At 36.6% G+C, this 24,839-nt stretch overlaps 1 protein-coding gene across 2 annotated transcripts in view; it reads left to right on the top strand.

Moving 5' to 3' along the window:
• The first annotated feature begins 6,680 nt into the window (after positions 1-6,680).
• The window catches only part of PTPRD (protein tyrosine phosphatase receptor type D), a 2,510,439-nt gene continuing 2,492,280 nt past the window's right edge, over positions 6,681-24,839 (top strand). For both annotated transcript variants that reach the window (XM_066257235.1, XM_066257234.1), the window contains exon 1: positions 6,681-7,041. The gene's annotated coding sequence lies outside the window, so the exon portion shown is untranslated. The remainder of the gene's footprint in view (positions 7,042-24,839) is intronic.

Genomic DNA, 24,839 nt, shown 5'->3' with positions numbered 1-24,839 from the left:
AAAAAAAGGTCAGGATTAAGTACTTGGAAAACATATTGTCCTTCACCAGAACAGGAGGAATCTTATAAAGTTTTCAGAAAGTGGACCCCTAATTATAAAGGAGACACAATATATCATAGAATTTCCTTCTATTGCTTTATATTACATTTGTCCTCCTGGTTTGTAGGTAAGGATAGGAAATAAATAAATCTGAATGTATAAAAACAACTGTATAAGAAAAAAAGTAGAAAACATAGTAAACTGTGGTAATAAAACAGACCTGTAGGTAATTTATTTAGAAAAATTATAAATTCATTCTACTTTTTATAATATTCCTTTATAGTAATATTATATATAATGTGAAACACATGCAATAATTTCTCACATGAAAATAAATAATATGCATATGGTTCATATAGAAATATAAAATTAAAGGACCCACTTGAAGAATTGAAAATTAGCCTGACCAGGTGGTGGCGCAGTGGATAGAGCGTTGGACTGGGATGTGGAGAAGCCAGGTTCGAGACCCCGAGGTCACCAGCTTGAGTGTGGGCTCATTTGGTTTGAGCAAGACTCACCAGGTTGAGCCCAAGGTCGCTGGTTCCAGCAAGTAGTCACTCGGTCTGCTATAGCCCCCCCGGTCAAGGCACATATGAGAAATCAATCACTAAACAACTAAGGAACCGCAACGAAGAATTGATGTTTCTCATCTCTTTCCCTTCCTGTCTGTCTGTCCCTATCTGTCCCTCTCTCTGCCTCTCTCTGTCTCTGCCACAAAAAATAAAAAAAAAAATTGAAAATTAATTCTCTGAGAAGATACTACGATTTTCTTTATTCACTGTTCCCCATCTATATTTTGCATTCATTAAATAGAAATTTCTCAATTTCAGCTAAATGTTTCAAAAGGTCCAGCACCTAAGGAAAAAGGAAAAAAGGCACTCCAGCTGAGAACAATGTTTTTTGTTTTTGTTTGTTTTTTTGGTTTATTTTTTGTTTTTTATTTTTGTTTTTGTTTTTTGTCATAGAATACTGTTGATCATAGAGACTCAGGAGCCAGTCCACCTGGGTACAGATCTCAGATTCAGTATTTAACTGTTCATTACCTTGGAACAGCTAGTCAGCATTTTACACCTCAGGTTTCTTAGATCTAAAATTAGACAATATGTTATTAATGCACTTGCAAAATTAGAAAAGTAGTGTGGCTGTGATCATTTTTATACCTAATTTATGAGAGAAAATACAAAATTACTCCAAACTGAGAAAAAACATAAATAAAGATATATTTAGTTAAAATCTTGCATATATACATTTTAAATTAAATTTTAAGGTAAAAAATATACAAAAAACCCATAAAAACTTTTACATATTCTCTCTCAATTTATATTTAACTTTTATTTTTAAAAATTTGTTCTGATTCTTGTTAATTTATATAAATTGATTTTTAAAATGCTTATTTAAAAAAACTTAGTAAAATGCATACTTTGTATTTATATCCAGTTGTTCTCTTTCCAAAGTACATGCATGGGACAGTAATTTGGGAGCATCAGTGATAATTCAGGTCACTTTTTTTAACCCTCATTTTAGGGTTTTTCTTTCAATAACTAGAAGAATGAATACATATAGACATTGTTACTAATTTCTTTTTTTTAATTGATGAAAATTATAGTGTCTTACAAATCATGGTGTGCTTCATAAAGTAATCAATACTAGTCTTCAAAACATGACGATTATTATTATATATTATTGTTACTGTTTTGCAACCAGATACCATCAAACATTGAGATACATGGTTAAGAAAAATTGAGATAGTTTTAGAAGTTTGATGAATATGGTTCATTTAATACACAAAGACATGACACCTCTATGGAAAAATATTAATATATTGTTATTATTTGGATAGTTAGATCAGCTATATAATCAAATATTTTTTGTAATGTCTTCAGGTGATTTCTAGTATGAGTAATGATAATGCTTGGGTACTTTTATACACATTTGACAATATATTAGTTAACTTTGAAACAAGTGAATAAAATACTTCTTGTTGGCCCTGGCTGGTTGGCTCAGTAGACGTCCGGGTTCAATCCCTGATCAGGGCACAAAGGAGAAGTAAACAGCTTTTCCCCATCTTCCTCTCCTCCTTCTCCTTCTTCCCCTCCAGCAGCCAATAGCTTGGCTGATTCAAGCATTGGCCTTAGATGGGGGTGGGACTGGTTGGGGTGCATGCGAGAGTCTATCTATCTTTTCTCCTCTCACTTAAAAAGAACAAAAACAAAAAAAACTTCATGTTATTTTTGAACACTTTAAACAAAAAATATATATATTTGTCCGAATACCTGAAGGAAACAGAAGATACTATAAAGGGTATTTTGCAGAGAACCAGCTGGGTTGGGGGAACTGATGAGAGACATAGAGTCTTCTAGGTTCTAGCCATAGTGGAAAGCTCAGAGGACACAGGATAGGATGGTGTTATTCGAGGAAAGTATGAGCTGACCTGGAGTTATGAAATGGTGGTGGCAAGAAAGGACTTTTACAGCAATGCAGTCACTACAAGAGAAAAAACCAGAGTGCCAAATTATACAGCATATGGAGAAAAATGATTCCACCTTCCTTAAAAATATTTCATTTTATTGTTTATCTTCTGCCCTTTTCCAGTGTCTGTCGTTGGTTAACAGTACCCCAACAAAAGCCAAGGAGCAATGGAAACCAGGTGTATGCAGTTCCTAAAGGTTAACCCCTAGGGCACAAAGAAGGGTCAGTGATGGATCTAGGGTCTGAGGGTAGGGAACAAATAGAAAATAATCAGCACAATAAATGTTTTAATATATATATACATTATATCATAATCCATGTTTATAAAGCATTCAGAGTTTGTATGACTTAGCAATAGCCACGGGATGATTTTAGTGGGATAACATCCAAACTATGAATCCTCAATTATCACGAATATTGCTTCATTCATTAAACCTCCTTAAATTTGGTGTAGTCAAGGCATTTTTTCACTGTGTTTTGAGGTTTCCTAAGTAGCTTTCTTGGTGGCAAATTATCTATAACAGATTAGGTAAATTAGACAATTGCCTTTAGTCAATTAGAACTCTGCCCTCACGGACCAATACAATAACTGAAGGGTAGAGAATTATCTTTGTCTCATACAAAATAAGTATGAGCAGTGTGACTCTATTAGAGTGCATGATTTCACTCTATTATCAATATACATTTGTTTCTGCTTGTAGTTTCTGTCAATCAGCATAATTTTAAAAGGTGGGGAAAAGGGAGAACAAATTAAGTGTACACCATTTCTGTCCACTAAAGAAAAAAGATGGCAAAGAGTGAGAGATTACAACTGACAAATCACATCCCCCCATTAAGAGGTCACAGCATACATCTTTTGAGCATTTTCTCCCTTGGAACGGGTTATGAGCTCTTCCTAGAATGCTTATTACCCTGTTGTGCATTTCTTCTCCCTTATTTTCAGTTCCACAATAAAGAGTGTTGTATCATTAGGAAGTTTTCCAACAATGTTATTAGCATGTTTAAAGGACATATTAGAACAGAGTAATTATTGCTGTGGAGTTGCTTGTGATGTCCTGAGACAAAAATATACTTAATCCACTCAAAAGTCCAAAATAAAAATACGAATTTGAACATTTCCTCTGCTTATGGCTGGCTGTTAAAAAACAATTATAAGCCTAAATATAGCAAGGCTAACTAAAGTTTTGGTAACTGTAATACGGTAAAATAAAGGAAACCTAATGCTTTCAAGACAAAGCTTTTCAACCCTTAGCTCATGTTCACTTTTTGTTTATTTCTATTTCACATTTGTTATGGTTGTTCTAAGCTCATGGATCAATGAGAAGGACCAATCTAAAGAGGTTGCTGCCTTTTAATAGTAAATATATAAAAATAACTTAAAAAGAACATTTTCTTTCCATTTAAGAAGGAAAAATAAACGAGGACATGCAAATAAGTCTATAGGCTTGGTGCACTGATCCTCAGGAAAAATGCCCCAGTCCAGTTCTAGTGAGTTACTAATAAGTCACCGCAATAAGCAATTAGCAACACTTATGGTATTGTTAAGGGAGGAGTGAAGCAGGAAGGGGGTTGAGTATAATAATCCTTTCTCTCCCATTGTTTAAAGTACCCTGCATTTTTCTAGAGGGCACCAAAGGATAGTTGTCTAGAGGCAAGAGTAAACCCTCCCTAGGGAGTGTTATCTCTGTAAGATGTCAGCTTGAGCTGAAGTTGAGATGAGTTTCAAGTTGCTGAACACCCCCATACAGCAGTAAAAAGATATAAGATATCGACACACTCAGCTGCATCTTGTTAAAAGCTTCCTGCGGGTTGGCAGAATGAAATCTTTATTTAAAATACACAAACTATTGTCAAGGGAAAGATGGAACAGAGAACACGGTAAAAGGGCCAAATGCTTTGCTTAACCCACCAGAAGCAGCAGAAAGGGAGAAGTGGTCACATTGTCTTTGCAGCAACAACAGAAAAGGTGACTAACACCACCGCATCAGAATCCATCTGCTCGGCCCATGGTTTCAAGATGCATTATTTCTTTTATTATTAATCATATGTGTTTCCTAGTGAGGGCAAATATATTATCACAAATAGCAAGAGAGGAAATCATTTCTGCTGCCACTTGACATTAAGTACAGTAGTGTATGTAATGAGTGAGTGATGACAGGAAACATAGCAACAGCATTGAGCCCCAGCATCCTTCAGACCAATCTGCTCCTAACTGGCTCTGGAGGCTTTCTAACAGAAAGTTCATGTAAAACCATTATTGAATACTGACAGGAAGGAACTGAGACGGGTGAGTGGTGTGTATTTGTGCAGAGAGAGAAGGAGGGAGGGAGATAAGGAGGAAGAGGAGAGCAAGGGAGAATGAGTTAGTCATCATCTTGCAAAGACAACACCATAAGAAGGCAGGTGCTTTGTATCATTACAAAGATAGACACACACCCTTGCACACATGGTGTAAATCTTTTTGGTTTATATCCTGTAATTTTGTAGAAGAGCTTTAAGTGATAATGACCACATGCACGTGAACCTTCTTGGATGAGTAAGCTCCGCTGGTTTAAGGTGACTGAGTGGGGAGCCTGGCAGGAGGTGGAGTTCAGAGGGTCACTCCTGGAGAGCTAAAGGACGTGGCAAGCGAGGAAGCAGCCATGAAAAGAAAAAGGTGAAAGGATCCCGGGGAAAATGTCACCTGTATTGATGAAGCTTTATTTCTTTTTGGGAGAAAGTGACATTTCCATTTCTGCTATTAGATCATGGACATATAAGGACAGTAGATGTGTCACAGCTTTTTGTCTTCCTCACTGTGCTTACAGCACCTTTGCCCAGAGAGTACCTGGAAACCTCTCTGTTGCATGACTAGAAACAGAATAATTATTTTGGCTTTTGTGTTTAAAGCACCAACTCGTGACAACGCTATCTTTAGCAAGACAGACAGCACTGTTGCCAGAGCTGTGTGCTCTGATCAGACGTAAATGCCGGTAAAGTGATAAAAAGCTGTCTGCTAGATTTTTTTTTCCATCCTGCCCCCACCTTCCCAGTTCCATTCCTTCTCTAGCTTAGCTCAAGGGATCTAAGTCGCTGTTCCCTCGTTTCCCGAGTCTGTGCTGCACCTCCTCTGAGCCACTGGCCGGTCTACGTTTGGGTGCTAAGCAGATGGTGAGAAATCGTTCCTCGATGTCTGTCCGCGTCCTCTTCTCAGTAGCGAGGCTGGGGTCCAGCAACTCTTACGGAGGTTCTTCCCTTTGCAGTCAACACCTGGCAGAGCCCTGTCTCTCCCTCCAGCCCAGGCAGGCTGTCAAGCACCCCAAATGAAAACTACATCCAGAATCTGAGATGTAGAACATCCCCTGCCCACGGAGCCTCGGCTCCCCTTCCCTACTCCTCACTAAAAGGGCTCTTCCAATTATGGACTGTATCGCAAATTAAATCTCTGTCCCTTGCATTTATAAACCCTCAACCCTAAACCTTACCACCAGCTTCTTTTCACAAGAACCCATAAAATCATTGAAAGCAGGCGAACACCTGAAGAAGCGCAATCGTGATCCACACCTGAGCCAGTCCTCGGTGGCTTTAGTGGTCGGAAAGAGCCTGTGGCAGACAGGTCCTCGTCTCCCCGCGCGGACCGCCGTGTCCCCAAACCCTGGGATCCTGCTCAGGTCTCCGAGCCGCGGGGACAGCCCGGTCCGCTCCGGGACAGCTCGGGGTCGCCGCCGGCTTCCCCTCCTCCCGTCCCAGCTGGCGCGCCCGCACCGCCGCCGCCGCTGCCGCCCGCCTCCTCCCCGGCGGGCGCTGGGAACATCCCGCGCCGCGTCCTCCCCGCCCGGCTCCCGCCCGCCGGAGCCCGGCCCGCGCCGCTGGCAGCCATCAAGTGGCTCGTTAAGGAAATGCAGGTGAGTGCGTGCGGCGGGGCGGCTGCTGTGCAGACGTGGGGTGTGCCTGTGTGTGCGAGCGGGAGGAAGAGGGAGCGCCTGCGGTAGAGCGAGCGAGCCGGAGCGGGAGCGGCCGGAGATGCCCGCCGCCCCCGTCCCCCGCCCTGCCGCGCCCGCGCCGTCCCCCGCACCCGCACCCGCACCCGCGCCCGGCGGCCCGAGCCCGGGAGGCAGCGCCTCGCCCTGACAGCCCAGCCTCGTCGCGGAGCCGGCGGCTCCCCCGCAGCCGCCCGCATCCCCGCCCTGCGCGCCCCGCGGGCCGAGTCTCGCGTGCTCCTCCTCCTGCCCAGCCTCCTCCCCTCGCTTCGGCCGCCCAGTGCAGGTACTTTGCCTTCAGAATAATCATCAGGACCCGAGACGGCGTTCGGAGCGTCCGATTTCCTTCTGTCTTTGCCCCCTCCCTCCGGAAAAGAAGATCCCACTTTTGAAAAACACACGGAACGCGAAGCACCCTCCCGAAGCACAAACCCGACGGGTTGCTGTGCATGTGCTGTCCTTTCTTGCAGTTCATTCGGGGCCTGTGTGGAATAGACAATTCTTTATCTGACTGGTAAGGAGGAAAAGAGAAGACTCCTCAGGGTTTCCAAGGAGGACCGGAGCGGCTGCTTCAGTAAGTAAACTGAGCTGCTTCTGTATTTCTTGACTCTGGAGTGGAGCGTATGCTGAAGGCTTTTGCCCCAATGGCATGGCCAATTTGTTCGTTTCACCGGGGAAGAAGTTGACTTATATAACTTTAATAGTTCCTAATTGAGAAGTGGTTTGCTAAGCAATTTTTTTTCTTTTTTTTTTTTTTTGAGGGAGAACATTGAGACTTAAGTATGGGCAACCTGACTGGAGATGCAATTTTTAAACGCTTATTGTTCAAGGGCTGCTGGGAGCCTGGTTTGTGAAACGTTGGGTCAAAGATTTAAGGATGGTTACTTAGAAAACGCTTGAGAATTCTAACCCTACTGGTTTACTTCTCCGGCTACGGTCAACTCAACCTTAATCCACATCAACTCCCATCCTTCTCTGACTTCGCCTGGTTGCTTGTTTCATCTTGAGTTCTGAAGAGAGCTTGCAAAAGAATTGGGTCAAGGGAAAGTTAATAAAGATGCTCTCTGAAAGAACATGAGAAAATCCTGTTGCGGTTTCTCGATGCTTGTAGGTAGATGAGATGTGGAGGAAAATCCCGGAACTAGCCTAGTTTGAAGAATTGGGAAGAAATTAATTTGGAGAAGGGATAGAAAGAATGGTTTGGAGAGGGCAGGGGTGGACTGTGACTTTGACACAGAAGGTTATAAACTGTGACAAGGACTCAGCAGCCAGTGACAGATTTAAGGTGTCTCCTAGGGCTGAATATCTCTGCATCTAAAACTTTTGCAGGCAGCAGTCCTCTCGGGGCTCACATCACCATGTCAGTAGCTGCAGCATTTTGTAAAAACAAGTAGGACACTCTTGTGCTCTGTGTGAGAGGAGATATAGTGTAACATTTGCCAATATTTTATAATAGCTAAATAAAACCTTTGTGTTATGTCAGGAAAAATATAGTTGAGTCAGTTTGTTTTGCACAGAGGGAGAAAATCAATAAAATTTCAGCAATTTTTCCCCTTATCACTGCCAAATGCACTCTGAATCTAATTCTTCTTGCATTGTTTCATATACAGTAGATACAGTAGAAATTGCATTTTCAATAACAGAGTTGATTTTAAACAAATTCAAAGTTCTTTGACACAATAACACTCTTATTGACTAGTGTAAAATAGGGATTAGAAAAAGTTTGTTTTATCTTCAACTTTAGTTTTTTGTTTCAATATAAAACACACATTTCTAATCATACCTCTTCTTAAGAGTTATAAACTATACTGAATATTAAAAATATTTTTTTCCAACAAAACACCTTATCAAATAATAACTAAGGGTTCTCTTATATTTAATTATTGATAATGGTAAAGTGAAAATAATTACCTTTATAGTTACTATTTAAGTATACAAAAGCAGCTATATTCATTCAACATTGATTAAAAAAATTAAGAATAAACTGATGTACAATGGTTAAAAAAATGAAAGATATTTTAGAGTTGTTATGGTTATTCAGTGCTCAACCCCGTGACTATCTTGGGGCATAAGTTTTTAGGGTAATGCAATAACAGTAGGACAGTTGATGAATTTGTTGACTGAAGTTATCATCAATGGAAATCACTTGGGAAAGATGTCATTGTTTCTTGTATATTACTTCATTACCTATCCAAATCAGTTTTCTTAGAGTTATTACTGCTTTCAGCTGCCATTTCTGTTATTGGTTTAAAGTTAATTTAACTAATTTAAAATGAAGCCTTTGATTGATCAGATTTGGATTATAGTATATGACCTCTACCCATTTGCAACCTCAAATAGCTGATAGGCTATCTGATGTTTTAAAAAAATAACTGTTGAAAAATGAAAGGTAAAATTGTACTGAAATAACCATATCTAAGTGTGGTTCAAATGTGTTATTACATGTATTACTATAGGACATGTTTCCAACAGTACAGAGAGCATGACAGAATTGTTGATTCTGTTCAAATATCTGAAAGCAAAGATTGACAATTAACATGAAAACTAATCTGACACACATGCTACCTCTGTTATACTTATGTCATACTGCTGAGAAAAATGCTCTGAATTAAAACCATTTCCAATAAAGGAGGCACATATTATCTGTGATCGCTATCTTTATATAACAATAGAAAGAAAAAAGCTGAATATGGTGATTAAATTGTCAGATTTTTTTTTTTTGGTCACCAACTTTCTATGTAATACAGAGGTGGTTCCACCTTTAAAGTTGAAAGAAGAAAGTTGCTAGTGTCAGCAGTAATGTGTTTTATTATGCAGTTGTTCTTGTTATTCAGATCAGATAATGGCCCTATGAAATACATAAGCAGTCTTCAGGGAATGAATGATTAATTCCTCTAACGTGTGCTTACTAAAGGGGTTCTTACTAATAAAGCACTGTATACTTACCTGCTTTTGCTTACAGTTACAGTTGGTGAAGGCAAACATACTTCTCTTTTCCTGTAATATTAACAAAGAATTTATAGGTTTAGTTCTGTAACTATAGTAACTTAAAGATGATCTTGTAGACCACATGGTCTTATATTTTATGGAACTCTGAATATTATTATTTACTTAAAACATTTACTTTAGAAAGTAAAACATTGTTAAATCAGAATCAGATGTGTGATATCGGAGGGCTGACCTATTGTTAAAAATTTTGTTTTTCCCTCTGTGGGGTGACATTTGTCTCTTCTTATATTACTAGTAGGGTTCAGATGCAACCTGCAAATGCAAAGGACATTTTTCCTTTTGTAATGTTAAGTGTTAAAAGTAAAGCTAAAATATTACATGTTACATAAAAAAAATTAGCTGAAAACTATGTTGAGATTTTAGGAATGGCAAATATTACATATGACAATTGTTGTGTTTACCACTGGCATAAATTATTTTGCACTCAGAGAAGCATCATTAATGTAACTTTCAATATCTCTTCATTCCATGACTGTATTATGAGAGAAGGTGGGAATGGACAAATTTTATACAGTAATTTAAGAACACAAGACCTGAAATTCATTCTGCACATTTTAAATTTACCCACCTAATGTCTTCTTTTTTTTTTTTTTTATAAATTTTTGGAAAATATGCTTTTCACAATTGCTTAATTGAATATACCTATCACTATGCTTTATCAGTATCTTTCATATTTAATACAACAAATAACTTTATTCAAGATTCTTCCCTTGTTTGGAAAAAATTCCTTAATTTCAGTAATGTCTTTTTGTATTTACACCTATAATGAGTGTAATAAACTTTAGCAATGCAAATTATATGCTAATATATATTTGATAATTCTATTTCCATTGATACAATCAAACAGTGTACAAGTTCACTGTACTTACATTAATAGTTGTGCTTTTTGAAACTCTTCATAAAAATGTATTGGATTAAAAGATAAACATTACCCATGAGGTAAACACACGATTGTAGAATCAAAGGTTTTGTGTTTCCCTGCCATAGTTAGATTTGGCTCTGTGACCTCAAGGAGGTAACCTGGACTCTCAACCTGGGTTTTCTCCTCTGTCACATAGAGAAATTGGCCTATAAATAGAGACCATATTAATTCATATCAATTCCATAATCTCACAAAACAAGCTAATATAATTAATGATAGCACTTAGCATGTTGTTAGATTATATTGTAGCAGTTTGAAAATTTTCACAGGAGTGAAGGGCAGCCATCTTGTTCAAATAATAGCTAAGGAATGTGCCCTGAAGTCAGGGTGGTGGGGCCTGGACACTGTTGCTATGTGGCTTGACTATTTATTTGGAGTGGTTTTGGAGGAAAAGGTTGGAAATTATTACAGAAGGAGGTAGTTCCCATTCCTCTTAACCTTTTTTTGCTACTGAAAGAATATTATATATATAAATATATAAGTATCTTTGGATTTGTTACTCTATTTAATTCCACTGTGATATAAGAAGATAAAAATAAAAGGAATTGCTTAGTCTCTTTTGACTTTTTCCCCCTACTCTTAGTTTTTTCATGTACGCTAGTTTACAATATCATGTTTATATAAATATGCACAATTTAAGTAAACTTATACTTTGGTTTTTTGAGATACAGTTTATAAACTGCAACAGCTATAAGGAACCATAAAAATTTTATTTCAGTCCTGTATTTTTAAGAGGAAACCGAAGACTTCCAAGATTAAAAACCATAAAGTTGAGATGGAATTCTTCAGTTTACTGAGAGGTTTTACATCACAGAACAGTAATACCTAAAATTCCACATTGGCAATAAATGCATAGACAATAATTTATATACTTATTACTAAATTATCAGTAAAATGGTTTCATTGAACATGAAGGATAGAATGCATTTCCTTTAAAAAGTTTTTATAACGACAAAACTAATCATGAAAAATGAACACATAAAATTACTACATACAATGCTAATTTTTAGTGCTTGCATTTCTGATAGAAATTCAAGACATTATTCCAAGATAGAATTTATATGATATAATTGATGGAATTGGAAACTTTTTTCCCTTCTAAGGATGTCAGTGTGTCTAATCTTTTTTTTTTCTGATATAAGTATTTGGGTGTGAAGTGAACCTATCTCTCTATAAAATGTTTTATATTTTAAATCATTGCAGTCTGGGAGAGCATGATATATTTAAAATTTATTTACTTATGAAGATAAACTCATCAATTATAGGGCATTTATTTGCTTTTTATTTTTTGTGTTTGAATTTGAGCACATATATATGTGTCTATTTAAATATATTAAGGAGGGAACTTAGTGAAAATAGTATGCTTACTATTTTAGAAGTAATGTACAATAATTGAATAGTCAAAGAAAAATAATACATTATGGTATAATGTATCAAGTTCCTCTCTGATTTTTTCTTAAACTCAATGAGAGTTCAACAATATACCATATTACCAAGATCTTTTCTCTTGTAATTATTCCATATCTTTTCTAAATACCACATTATAATAATTTAATATTCTTAAGACTGAGATGTATAAAACTGCAGAGAAGATAACTACTGTTCTTTCACACTTTTTCTCATGGACAGTATTTGTGAGTTAATATTTATGCTTACATTAAGTGCTGAAAAAGAAAAAGAACAAACTTATTTATTACATGGTTAGTTACTTAAAAGCAGCCATCTCGAATCTAAAACTAACTTAAATGTATGTAATTTTAACTGGGATGTCTTATAATAGTCATTGCATACATGATGCTTTCTGATTTACTTTGTAAGGGAACAATAAAAATTTTATACTTAACAACAGAATTAGCCTGACTGGTGGTGTCACAGCAGATAGAGCATTGAACTGGGACACTAAGAACCCAAGTCTAAAACCCCAAGATCGCCGGCTTGAGTGCAGGCTCACCAGCTTGAGTGTGGGATCATCACATGATCCATGGTTGTTGGCTTGAGCCCAAGGTTGTTGGATTGAAGCCCAAGATCGCTACTTGAGCAAGAGATCATTTGGCTTGGCTGGAGCCTCCTGGTCAAGGCACATATGGGAAGCAATTAATGAACAACTAAAGTGGTGCAACTACAAGTTGATGCTCCTCATCTTTCTCCCGTCCTCTTTTTTTCTATCTCTCCCACAACAACAACAAAAACAAAAAACAAACAAAATAAAACAAAAAATACAGGATTAATGAACTTTTATAGAAATACCTTTTTAAGCATGCTAATATTTAAGCAGATACACCAGTCTGTTAATACATTCATTGTATTGGAACTACTGTGAATTATACTTAAAAAAAAACTATCTGAAGTTAAATGTCTCAAATATAGTTTTTATTGAAAAGGTGACTACTTTGGCAGCTATGTGAACAGAAAACACATCCAGGCAAATAATATTTATGCTTATTCCTTTTTATAACTTACCTGCTTAATGGGATTGGTATAACAGGATATGCTTTTATTCCTTTGATTAGATGGTCCTAGATAGCTTAGGACAGAGGCCTAGAAAACAGCTTCTTTTCAGTCCTAGGAAAGGTTAATTGAAAAAACTGAACCAGATAAAATATAAGAGTAAGAGTGTTTCCTGTTTTTAAATGAACAGGTCTAGATCACTTATCCAAGAATGTTTATTTAGTTAGGAAGAAAAATATTCCTTCAAGCTTGTGTCCCTGAGATGCTGTTCCAACACAGTGACTTTATGATTAAGATCAGATTCTACTTGGAAGTAGAATAAATGATAGAGAGATAAAAGTATGGAGAAAGGAGAGGTTGTAAAATCTATCCTGCAGGCAATATTTTTCCACTTCTTGTTCTTCCCTCAGATGGGCTTCAGAATTGAAGCTATGACTTTACACATCGGGGTAAATGTCATGAAATTAACATTGGAGTTGGCTCTTACCTTCACTTTGCCATAGTCCCAGTTTTTGCCGTTGCTGTAATGTATCCATCTGGAACCACTGAGATGGTTATTTTATCAGTTCATGATCTGTACTAATATATTTTTTACTTTGCTGCAGAAGTCAAGGACAAAACAATAATTTAGGCACCATAGTCATAATATGCCCTACTTCTAGAAGTCACACTCTTTTCTATTTCCTAATTTGTATATATTGTCAAATCAGAATCATTAGTTGGGATTATGCAGTATGTACCACATGCCAGTGTAACTCATATACTATTTAGTCCCCAAATATTTGAATCTCTAATGTGCCAACCTACGTTTTGGGCAATATAAACCTACCCAAATTGTGGCCACCTTATATTATTGTGAAATGTTTTTCTATGATCAAAAACTTTTGATTCCATAGAGAAAATAGAATATTTAAAACAATCTCTCTATTTAAGTCACTGAAAAATTTCCCGGTACATGTCCTTTTTTACCATTTTCCCCTCTCATTATTCTATCATCCCGACTAAAAGGCATCTCTTTTAAATGGAGGGAGGAATATTATTATTATTATTATCGTTATTGTTATTTTTCCCAAAGCGAAAAACAGAGGGAGATAGACAGACTCCTACATGCACTCGACCGGGATTTACCAGGTATGCCCACCAGGGGGAAATGCTTGGCCCATCTGGGGCATTGCTCCTTGCTCCTCTGCAACAAGAGCCATTTTAGCACCTGAGGCGGAAGCAATGGAGTCATCCTCAGTGCCTAGGGGCCAACTTTGCTCCAATGGGGCCCTGGCTGCAGGAGGGGAAGAGAGAGACAGAGAGAAAGGAGAGGGGGAAGGGTGGTGAAGCAGATAGGCACTTTTCATGTGTGCCCTGACCGGGAATCGAACCCAGGACTTACATTCACCAGGCCGATGCCCTACTGCTGAGCCAACTGGCCAGGGCTTGGAATTATTATTGGTGATACAGCAGCTGCAGGCTATGCTATATTCTACTGGAATTAGCTGACATCTTTTAGCATCTTCAAAGTTGGATTACTCCAATGTTAGTCCTTTATGTGCCCTCTCTCCAGAGTTCTAGAGAAGCAGTAAGACGTGATAAGCATATTACTACACTATCTTTATATTGACAAGATATAGAAAACAAAACTCTCCAGACTCCTGTAGCACGTAAAACCTACATACCAATCCCTTAAACAATATTTCCAAATTTTATAGGAATCAAATTATAGTGAAGAATCATATTATTTTATTCAGCTGTAACCAAAACATCATTGGAGAATAACTTTGGTTTTCTCAGGAAAGAGAATAGACAGAGGAAAGAGTAAATTTTATGGGTATGTTTTGATGCATGAGTTAATTTTGTAAGAGTCCATGTAACAGGTACTTCAAATCAACCAAAACAGAAGAAAAAAAAAGTGTAACTTAAATTTTTAGGAATTTTCTTGAATTGTTGGATATTTTTGAAGTTAAAAATTTACCCTAAATTTATCTCTTCATTAGAAGAGAGAATGGAAACATTTTAAATTTAAGTTTAAATAATTTCATTTTTGCCTGACCAGGAGGTAGTACAGTGGATAGAGTGTTGGCCCGGGGCACTGAGGACACAGGTTTGAAACCCAAATGTCCCCAGCTTGAGTGCAGACTCACCTGGTTAAGCAAGGGCTCACCAGTTTAAGTACAGGGTTACTGGCTTGAATGTGGGATCATAGATATGACCCCACGGTTGCTGGATTCAGCCCAACGTCTCTGACTGGAGCCCAAGGTCACTGGCTTGAATAAGGGGTCACTGTCTCAGCTGGAGCCACCCCACCCCCATCATGGCACAGATGAGAAAGTAATCAATGATCAACTAAAGTACCACAACTACAAGTTGATGCTTCTCATCTCTTTCCTTTCCTGTCTGTCTGTCCCTGTGTGTCTCTTTCTCTCTCTCTCCCTAAAAAATAAATAAATAAATAAAATAAAAAAATAATAATATTTAATTCCTCCTAAAATCCCTAATCAAAGATGCACTGGTATTATTTACTCAACAGGCACATTTGAAAAACAGTACCCCAGCTAATATATTACTTTAACCTCAAAGAAACTTTTATATTTTTGAATCTTGATTATAGTTTATGTGCATCATAAAGATAGAAAATATATTTTTCCATCATTTGGAATTTCCCATTGTATTATATAACATACTCAATTAGTTATTAATTAGTATTTATTCTTGGTGGACCATTGCTTGTAATTTTAGTGTATAAAGATGTGCAGTCGGTTCTTCTTTGAATGAATGTGTTCATTTCGCGTCATATGTACTATTCATTTGCTTCCGCCTAGGAAACATGTGGTTAGCCCTGGAAGACAGAGCTTAGCCTCATCATTTATACCTGTGTGGTGGAAGACAATAGGGCTTTCTTGTGGTAGAATTGTGTGTTTTCAAAGATTGAATTCAGCACTTTAGTTTCCCATTTTTCTGCCCCTCAGGAAAGAATGTCTTCCTTTCATTTTAAAGGGCATCAGTGCCTTCTTTTTTTTCATGTACCTCTTTCTTTGTGGAAACTTGCCAGCATTTAATAATATAAGTTCCACATTTGCTAATAAAACACTGAGTTTTACTGGCTTTTTGAAATAATCGTATTAATAAATATTCTAATTTTAATATCTCCTTGTCTCTATCTTCTGTGTCTATATATCTGTATATATCTTTGTCTGTCTATATATAGAAATATCTATATATGGAGATACATATGTGCGATTTTCATAGAAAGGCTTATTTCGGGCAGTATCTGAGAATGAACCTGGAGAGGAAGCAGTTTAGGTGGCTAGGTCAGAATAGATCATCAGATTCCTTCCATGGTTTATTTTCTACTTTATTCAATAAGCCCATCTTTTCCTGTTTCTTTTTCTCCTGCTGAGTTGCCCTATTCTACATTGCCTTTGACCTTAATGGACACCTGGTGTTATAGGACACAGAGATGACTCTGTTGGCCATACGAGAATATAGACGGGTATGTGGTAAAGATTTTAAAATAGATTTTCCAATTGCTTATAGTGTGCAGTTCCCTTACAGCCCAGTCATCCCTCTCATCAAGATAACAATCCACATTTCAGAAATAGTCCATCACTTCTTTTGGTGGCTTACAAAGAAGGAAGCCTTTTTTTTTTTTCCTAATCAGAGATGGCCTTAGGGTTTTATTTCCTTCTTGAGTTCAAGGAATAATTTTGTTTCCTAACTCTTTCTTTTGAGTTCTGAAGAAATCTTTAGATAGGTGATAATAAGAGCTAACATTTACTGACTCTAATTTATACCAGTCACTATCTTAATTGCTTTATATGCAAGAACTCATTTATTCCCATATCAGCCCCGTGAAGTTGCCACATGCACTCTCTTTTTACAATTTATTTTTCAATTACAGCTTACATTCAGTATGATTTTGTATTAGTTTCAGATGTACAGCTAAGATACACTTACCAACTTAATTTACAGATGAAGGAGCTGCAGTACATAGAGGCTAAGTAAACTTGCCCAAGGTAGCATAACAAGGAAAGCACCTCTGTGCTCTGGCTGCAGATCCCACATTTTAAATGGCTAAATGGCTTTGCTATATTGATGTTTTGGCACACAGATTTTTATAATTTGTTTTCCCAGTTGTACAACATGATCATATAAGGAATTTGACTATTGCATAAGTTTTATATATCAAAAGTGAAAAAAGTGAGGGATCTAGGCTTTCCTTTTCTGATACATTTTTCTGTAAAATGAAATGAATACAAGTAAATGATAACATATGTAAATGGAATATTGTTAAAGTGTTGCTCACAGGAACAAACACATCAAGGCAAACGTTCTCCAGGTATCTATTCCCAAAGTTGAGTGGGAACAACACTTTTGAGTGTATTCTTTTTCTTCCTTGAAATATAATGATCTAATAGAGAGAAAATTGGGTGTGCTTCCTGCTTTTCTCTGTGGCACCCGTCCAAGCTCAGGTCCCTTCCCAGGAGTAGATTGATTAAGGTGGTTCCCGCTACTCAGGCTTCTGTAACCTCGGACAACAGATTTTATCTCCATTAGCTTGATATACATTTTACTGCACTTGGTGAAAGATGACCAGAAGCCATGGTATTTTGGGACTCAACCCAAGTGTTAGAGTCAGTTTACCTTATGTAAAAGACATAATGAAATAGAAATACAGTGTGTCCGTAAAGTCATGGTGCACTTTTGACCGGTCACAGGAAAGCAATAAAAGATGATGGAAATGTGAAATCTGCACCAAATAAAAGGAAAACCCTCCCAGTTTCTGTAGGATGATGTGGCAGCATGTGCACATGTGCAGATGATGACGTAACACTATGTATACAGTGGAGCAGCCCACGGCCATGCCAGTCGAGATGTGGACAGTACAGAGGAAAGTTCAGTGTGTTCTGTTGCTCACTAAATTTGAATCCGTGACCAAAGTGCAATGTGAATATCGGCGCATTTATAACGAAGTGCCACCACATAGGAATAACATTACTTGGTGGGATAAGCAGTTGAAGGAAACCAGCAGTTTGATGGAGAAACCCCGTCTGGTAGGCCATCAGTCAGTGACAAGTCTGTAGAGGCTATACGGGATAGCTACCTAAGGAGCCCTAAAAAATCTGTGCATGCGTGTGCTTGACAATTACACCTAAGCAAGACTACAGTTCATAAGAAACATCTCTGTTTTACAGGTACAAATTGCGGCAACAAATGCAGCCCACATTGAACTGCACTGAATAGGTATGAAACAGGGAGAGTTTTCCTTTTATTTGGTGCAGATTTCACATTTCTGTCGCCTTTGGTTGCTTTCCTGTGACCAGTCAAAAGTGCACCATGACTTTATGGACACACTGTATAAAGGCAGGGAAGATGTGCCCAGGCTATGCTATGGAGTGAAGTTTGGCGCCCCACCTGCCAGTGAATGTAATTCAGAGAATCATGACGCACATTTCCCATGATAACGGAATGAAATGATGGGCATAATTAACTCATGTGAATTATAAGGCATGCTGATCATAAGCAGAAAGAAATAAGAAAGGGAAAACCAAAAATTGGTCCTATAATAATCATCTTAATTACAATTATTTGTGTGAACTTGGACTATTTATGCCTCATTACCATGCAGTCTAGGTATTATTTACATCATTGCATCACATTGTATTTAATTTGTTGTAAATTTAATTTGATTGCAATAGTATATTGGCTTTTTCTCCCCAGTTGGTTGATCACTGTTCTCAAATTTTAGTATGACTACTTAATTAAAACTTAAAGATAAATTGAAGGAATATGAGTTACAACATAAGTTGAGATTCAATTTTTTGATCATAAGGCTAGAAAAATTAAATTGTTACCTCAGCATTAACAAAATCAAAAAAAGATTGAATAAAATAATCTTCTGTAAACATTTATTGGGTTTCTGATATATAAAAAATGCCTGATATATATTGATTGATATTTGTTGCTCTAATTTTTAAAAAACATGAGAGAAATATCTTGGCTGTTTTGTAAATTGTCAGAAATGTTGTATGACTGTTTAAAATTGAACAGAAAAATTAGCTTTGCTCTTTTTCAACTTACTGAATCAACATATGTTTTAGGTATACCTTTGTCAAGCTATAATTTTAATTAATACTAATAGATAGCAAATCACATACCAAAAAAATACTTTATGTTGGAGGGAATACATGGTACTCTAAATAGAAGGTTAAAGTTGTGTTATGACTCATTTCAAGAGGTTCAAAGCTTTTTCTTTCAGGTGTGAAACACATAACCACCTAGTGAACAGGGTAATGGAATTATCTTTTTTTCTCCCCCAAGGTCTTTATAAGATTTTTCTTCACTGAGGTGTTCTGATTACTTGCTAAGAAAGTTCAGTGAATTTTTTTGTAAATGAGAACTAAGCAGTAGAAAATGTGCTAGACAGGGCAATTTTATGATGCAGACTTGTCTACTATAGACCTTCATAGAGCTTTTAAACTGATAAACTGCTAGTTACAAACTAGGGTTTTGGCCTTCTGTCATTGGAAAGCTTGTAGGAGGAAGAGTGGTTGAGAGTGAAGAGCAAAGAAGCCCTGGAATGTTTAGCACAGAACAATGGATATCTTTTTGTTTATTTTTTATTTACAAAGAAAGGAGACATAATCTTCAGTTCCAAAATTGTCCTAATTATTCTTGAAATGTAACATATTCATTATATAAAAAATAATTTCAGTACTCAGTATGAATAGTACAAGAGATCTTGGATTAAGTCTCTGTAGCCAAACAGATGTAATAAGTATTGGTTTAGCTAAAATAAGCAAATTTTCAAGTTTCAGAAAATAACTTAGTTTCGAAGCCACGGTTTCCACATCAAATTTTTGGCAGCATCCAAATTTAGCTCAGTGGTTTCCTATCATAAAAGATTACCTCTCAGTTACCAAGTTCTACCAGGTTCACCTTTTATTTTTTCATTAAATCTTTCTCTATGGTCATAAATTTGCTTCAGAGTCTCACTGAATTGTCATGGTCTATTGGGTTGTTATAACAAAAATAATATAGACTGTGTAGCTTATAAACAACAGACATCTATTGCTCACTGTCTGGAGGCTGGGAAGTCCATGATCAAGGCTCTGGTAGACTTGGTGTCTGGTGAAAGCACATTTCCTAGCTCATTAACAGACATCTTTTCATATGTTCTCACATGGAGAAAGGACAAGGGAGCTCTCTGCCATCTCTTTATAAAAGCACTTTTTTCACTCAAGAGGACTCCATATTCATGACCTGCTCACCTAAAATTGCTACCTGCAAACACCACCCAATGGGAAAATAGGTTTCAACATATGAATTTGGGAGGACACATACTTTCAGTCCATAATACAAATCTTACCTGGATGACTATTTCCAGTTTTCTATCTCTATCTCCTTTATTTTTTTTCTTTGTCACTAATATAATTTCTTTCAAGATGCAAATCTGATCATGATTAAAACATGAAAAGGTTTATTATTGCATGGAGTGTAATGCTAAAAATAGTCTTGATGTGACATAAAGTGACCTTCATTACCCAGGTCTCAATTTACCTTTTCATCTATATCTTGCCTCCTGCCCTGTTCTCCCTGGTAGACTATATTAAAGCCATATAAGTACCTTGAAGTTAAAAATTGAGTGACTTAGGTAGCTTATGATGAAAATGATGATAATGATGTTAAAAATTTATAATTACATTTTCTCTGTTTAAAAGACTGTCTTAAATATTGTAATTTTAGCTATGTGTGTCATTCAGACACTAATTTTGAATCTGATTCTAGAGAATTATGAGGATCCTTTCCAGCCAATGACATACAGAATGCCAACTTTTGAGGGACCTCTTTCCTTTTGTGGCTTTGCTCAAGCTGGACCTCCTACTATATTACTTCTGCACAACTAATTGATCAGTTTCTCTTGCTTTCCAGCAGCAGCCAGTATCTGCCATACAAAATAATAATCTCTAGCAAAATTTTATGTTGTATTTTTCCTGCCAACTCCAAAGTGGTCAGCCTCCTTTGGCTTACCATCCTGGAACTGTGCGGGTTTCTAACAGTAGCCCAGATCCTGTAAACACAGGCTTTGCTGCTCACAGCTGGCTGAGCTCCAGGTCTTTGTTGCTGGAGATGCTACTGTAACATCTGTTGAGTATGACGTGTGTGGTTCCTCTCATCAATCTTAAGAATTTGGGTGTACTTTCTAGGTATGTGGCACACATTGTACAACACAAAATCTGTTGTGAAGAGAATGTTGCAGATGAAAATCAGAAACAGTATATGATATGATTTTCAGTGTAGCTTTGGGACTAAGAACTAAAACCCATATTGGCTATCTAGATAGCATATGACCATTCTTTTAGATAGAAATTATTTTTAAAGGGAATTTGTTTTTAGAATGGTTTCAAAAAATCATCAATTTTGTTAAGTCAATCAATTTTCATTGCCCTAGGAAACATATTCCTGATTTTATTTTATTTTATAAGTGAATTTATTGTTGTAACACTTGTTGACAAAATTATATAGGTTTCAGGTGAACGATTCTGTAACACATTGTCGGTACACTGTATTGTGTGTTCACCACCCCAAGTTAAGTCTCCATTACCTGATTTTAAAGTGATATATCATAAGATAAAGCAATAGTCACAGCTTCCATCTCTGTATTAATGACTTTTGAAAATATTACATGAACCGTTTCTCTAGACCACAGATCCAATAAACAGTGTCATGACTATTATCAAAATGTTGATAGTATCCGTATTAATGTACAGTATTTCTATGGTAAACAACCTGTACTGGGAGAACAGCTTCTTTGTATCATTGACTAAAGCTGATAATTAAGTGTAATGTTCTGGGAGACTTCAGAGACTCAGAGGGATAAAACTTGTGAGTAAAAGGGGAGAGAATCAAAATGTTCTGTTGTTGGTGAAAACTTTACAGAACTAAAAATAAAGAAAAACTTCTTATTGAGAATAAAGTAATCTTGAATGATTTAATTCATGTGAAATCTTGGATATGAGTTTTCTGATTAAGTTACTAAATAACCACATAATCAATGGGATAGTTGGGGAAATTATATTATTTTCATGATGAAACTGTTAAAACAAGGTACAATATTTGTCGTGATAAGCATTTGTTTTATTTGTTTGTTTGTTTTTTCCCATAGAAGAAACCTAAAGCCCATTTCACATGTTCTGGGCCATAAGTCAGGACTCCTAATTGATATAAAATCAAATAAATTTAAATTCTTTATAAACCCACCTGCTACACTGCAAAAAATGAAATCAGTTGCAAAGCAAATAATTATAATTCAAATAGCCTTCAACATTGTACAAGTTATTAATAGATTACAGACTAAGCTACTGTAATGATGAGACCCCAAAACAAGGTATCTGAAATGAAATTATTTTTCTTGCACAGTAGTCCTGAGGTGAATAGCCCAGCCTCATGGGATAACACTGTTTCACAAAGGCATTCATGAACCCAGATTTCTTCCATTTTGTTGCTCAGCTATCACCTAGTCCTAGAGAACTGTTCTCATCTGCATGTAGAATTTAGATCACAATACATAGGAAGTCAACGAAAACAGCTTTGCTTTAAGGGCATTTTCATTTCAATTCCACTGAACCCAGTTACATGGTCATATGTGGCTGCAGAGGAAACTGGGAAATATAGTACATTGCTGAGTAGTCCTATACCTAGCTACAATTTGGGAATTGCTATTATTAAAAGGAAGAATAGGAAAATAAATATTAAAGTATTTAGTATTCTGCACTTTACCCATTCACTTCTCATCTTATCAAAAATTGGTGATAGCTTACAGTATCTTCTTTCTTCTCATTATATCCTGTACCGTTCTCTGAATCTTAAATAGGTAGTTAAGATCTTATGCCATCTATACTGTAATTGAGATTAGCAAGAAAAAAATCTTGTGCAAAATATTTAATTTCACTAATAAGGAAGAAGAGGCCTCAGGACATTCCATGCCAAATTCTTATAATTAGTTTCTCAGAAGTGAAGTTGAAATTAGAACTCAGGTAACTTAAATCACACTCCAGATTTCAGTGCAATAACGAGTGTGATTGGACTTTTATGTAAGTTTGAATTATTTTGTACAGAGCATTACATAAAAAAGTTTATTTTAAGGAAGATTGCTAAAATGGTGCTGCTATTTCTTCAGCTTCATTTCTTCCCCTTCCTTCCTTCCTTCCTTCCATGATAGTGAATCTGTGTGGGTAAGCTCCAAGCAGAAATCGTGGGCAGTCTTATTTACTTTAATTTATGATAATAAGTCAATTCCTTTTTCTGAGGGCACATCTATTTAAGATAGGAAATTCAAAATGCATAATACTTATGATAAAATTGAATACATGTCTAAGATGAAGTCAAAGAATGATGTCCTAAAACATAGAATTGATACTTTTTTTTAAAATCCAAGTCTCTTTCAGTTTTGTAAAATTTTCTGAATTTAAAAAACTAAACTTCCATCTGTGGCTGGCTGGTCAGTCATCCACATGCAGTTTTCTGATAAGACCATTTTGGGTTCCTGGTGAACCTGCTGGTAGATTTGATGAGGATAACAAATGCCTATGTCTTATGTCACACCCATCATTTTTTCCCAAAGAATTGTTATGGAGTTGTCCAGAACATTAGAACACAGTGAAACCTTATAGAAGACCCATTTGGATAGATGCACTGTTTAGTGGAAGTCATGTTATGTTTTTAAATACATTGTAGAATTACTTAGAAGAAAGTATGAAGTGCTTTTTGCTGACATTCTCGCTGTAAATAGTGCAAGAGTAAACACTTTAATAATTTCAATTAATTCTGAAGAGTAGCTTTAATTTTTCTAATTACAGCTGATATTTCTAAATCTGAGACTTCTGGCGGAAGTTAATGAAATCTTTGCTTACCATTGCAGTTACATTACAGAACTTGCTGTTGAAGTGCTGTATGCTTTAATTAAAAATATTTTCTCATCTAAAATGAGCTGTTTTAGCTCCTTAAAAAATTTCAAGCATGCATTATTTTTAAATGGATATTAAATAAATTTAAGTACAATTTTTTATTTCTGTTGATTTGCTCTTTCAGTGTTAAAAAGGTGCCCGTTTACTTCATGAAGTCAGATGGGTAATCATTGCATTAGTTCAGTAAATTTATTTGTAAAATGAACTCCTGATAGTGTTCAAAGTATATTTACACACATATTTATATTTTTGAATAGACAAAATCAAGACATTACATTATTATAGGCTATAAATAAGCTATTTAGCATGCATATTTATATATGCTAAACAATTTTAGAATTTTAAAAACACCATGAATTTTTTTGTTTGATTTAATTTATATGGTCAAAGTTACAAATACTACCTAAGGCTTGGTCTTTATCACCAGTCAGACATCATATGGTTTACACATGCTGTACTTATGTTCATGCAATATAACCAAATGCTATTCTAATATTAAATATTGTAAGACTTTTAACTTGTAGTTTAGCCAGTTCTCACATATATGAATTATATTTCTTCTAACAAAGTAAAGAGGAGGGAAGGCAGAGAGACTCCTGCATGCACCCCCACTGTGATCTACCAAAAAAGTCCACTAGGGGGCGATGCTCTGCCCATCTGGTGCCATTGCTCTGTTACTCAGCAACCGAGCCATTTTTTTTTAAGGCCTGAGGCTGAGGCCACTAAGCCATACTCAGTGCTGAGGAGAGAGAGAGAGAGAGGGAAGGGAGAGGGGTAGAGAAGCAGATGATTGCTTCTCCTGTGTGCCCTGACCAGGAATTAAACCCAGGATATCTGCATGTCGGGCCAACGCTCTACCACTGAGCCAACTGGCCAGAGCCAAAAAATTTATCTTTGTAATGATAGATTATCAGGCTTAATCTACAGTGTGTCCGTAAAGTCATGGTGCACTTTTGACGGGTCACAGGAAAGCAACAAAAGATGATAGAAATGTGAAATCTGCACCAAATAAAAGAAAACTCTCCCAGTTTCATACCT

The sequence above is a fragment of the Saccopteryx bilineata genome, chromosome 2 (genome assembly GCF_036850765.1).
Source record: "Saccopteryx bilineata isolate mSacBil1 chromosome 2, mSacBil1_pri_phased_curated, whole genome shotgun sequence".
Classification (NCBI taxonomy): domain Eukaryota; kingdom Metazoa; phylum Chordata; class Mammalia; order Chiroptera; family Emballonuridae; genus Saccopteryx; species Saccopteryx bilineata.
This window is presented reverse-complemented; position numbering and strand designations above follow the sequence as displayed.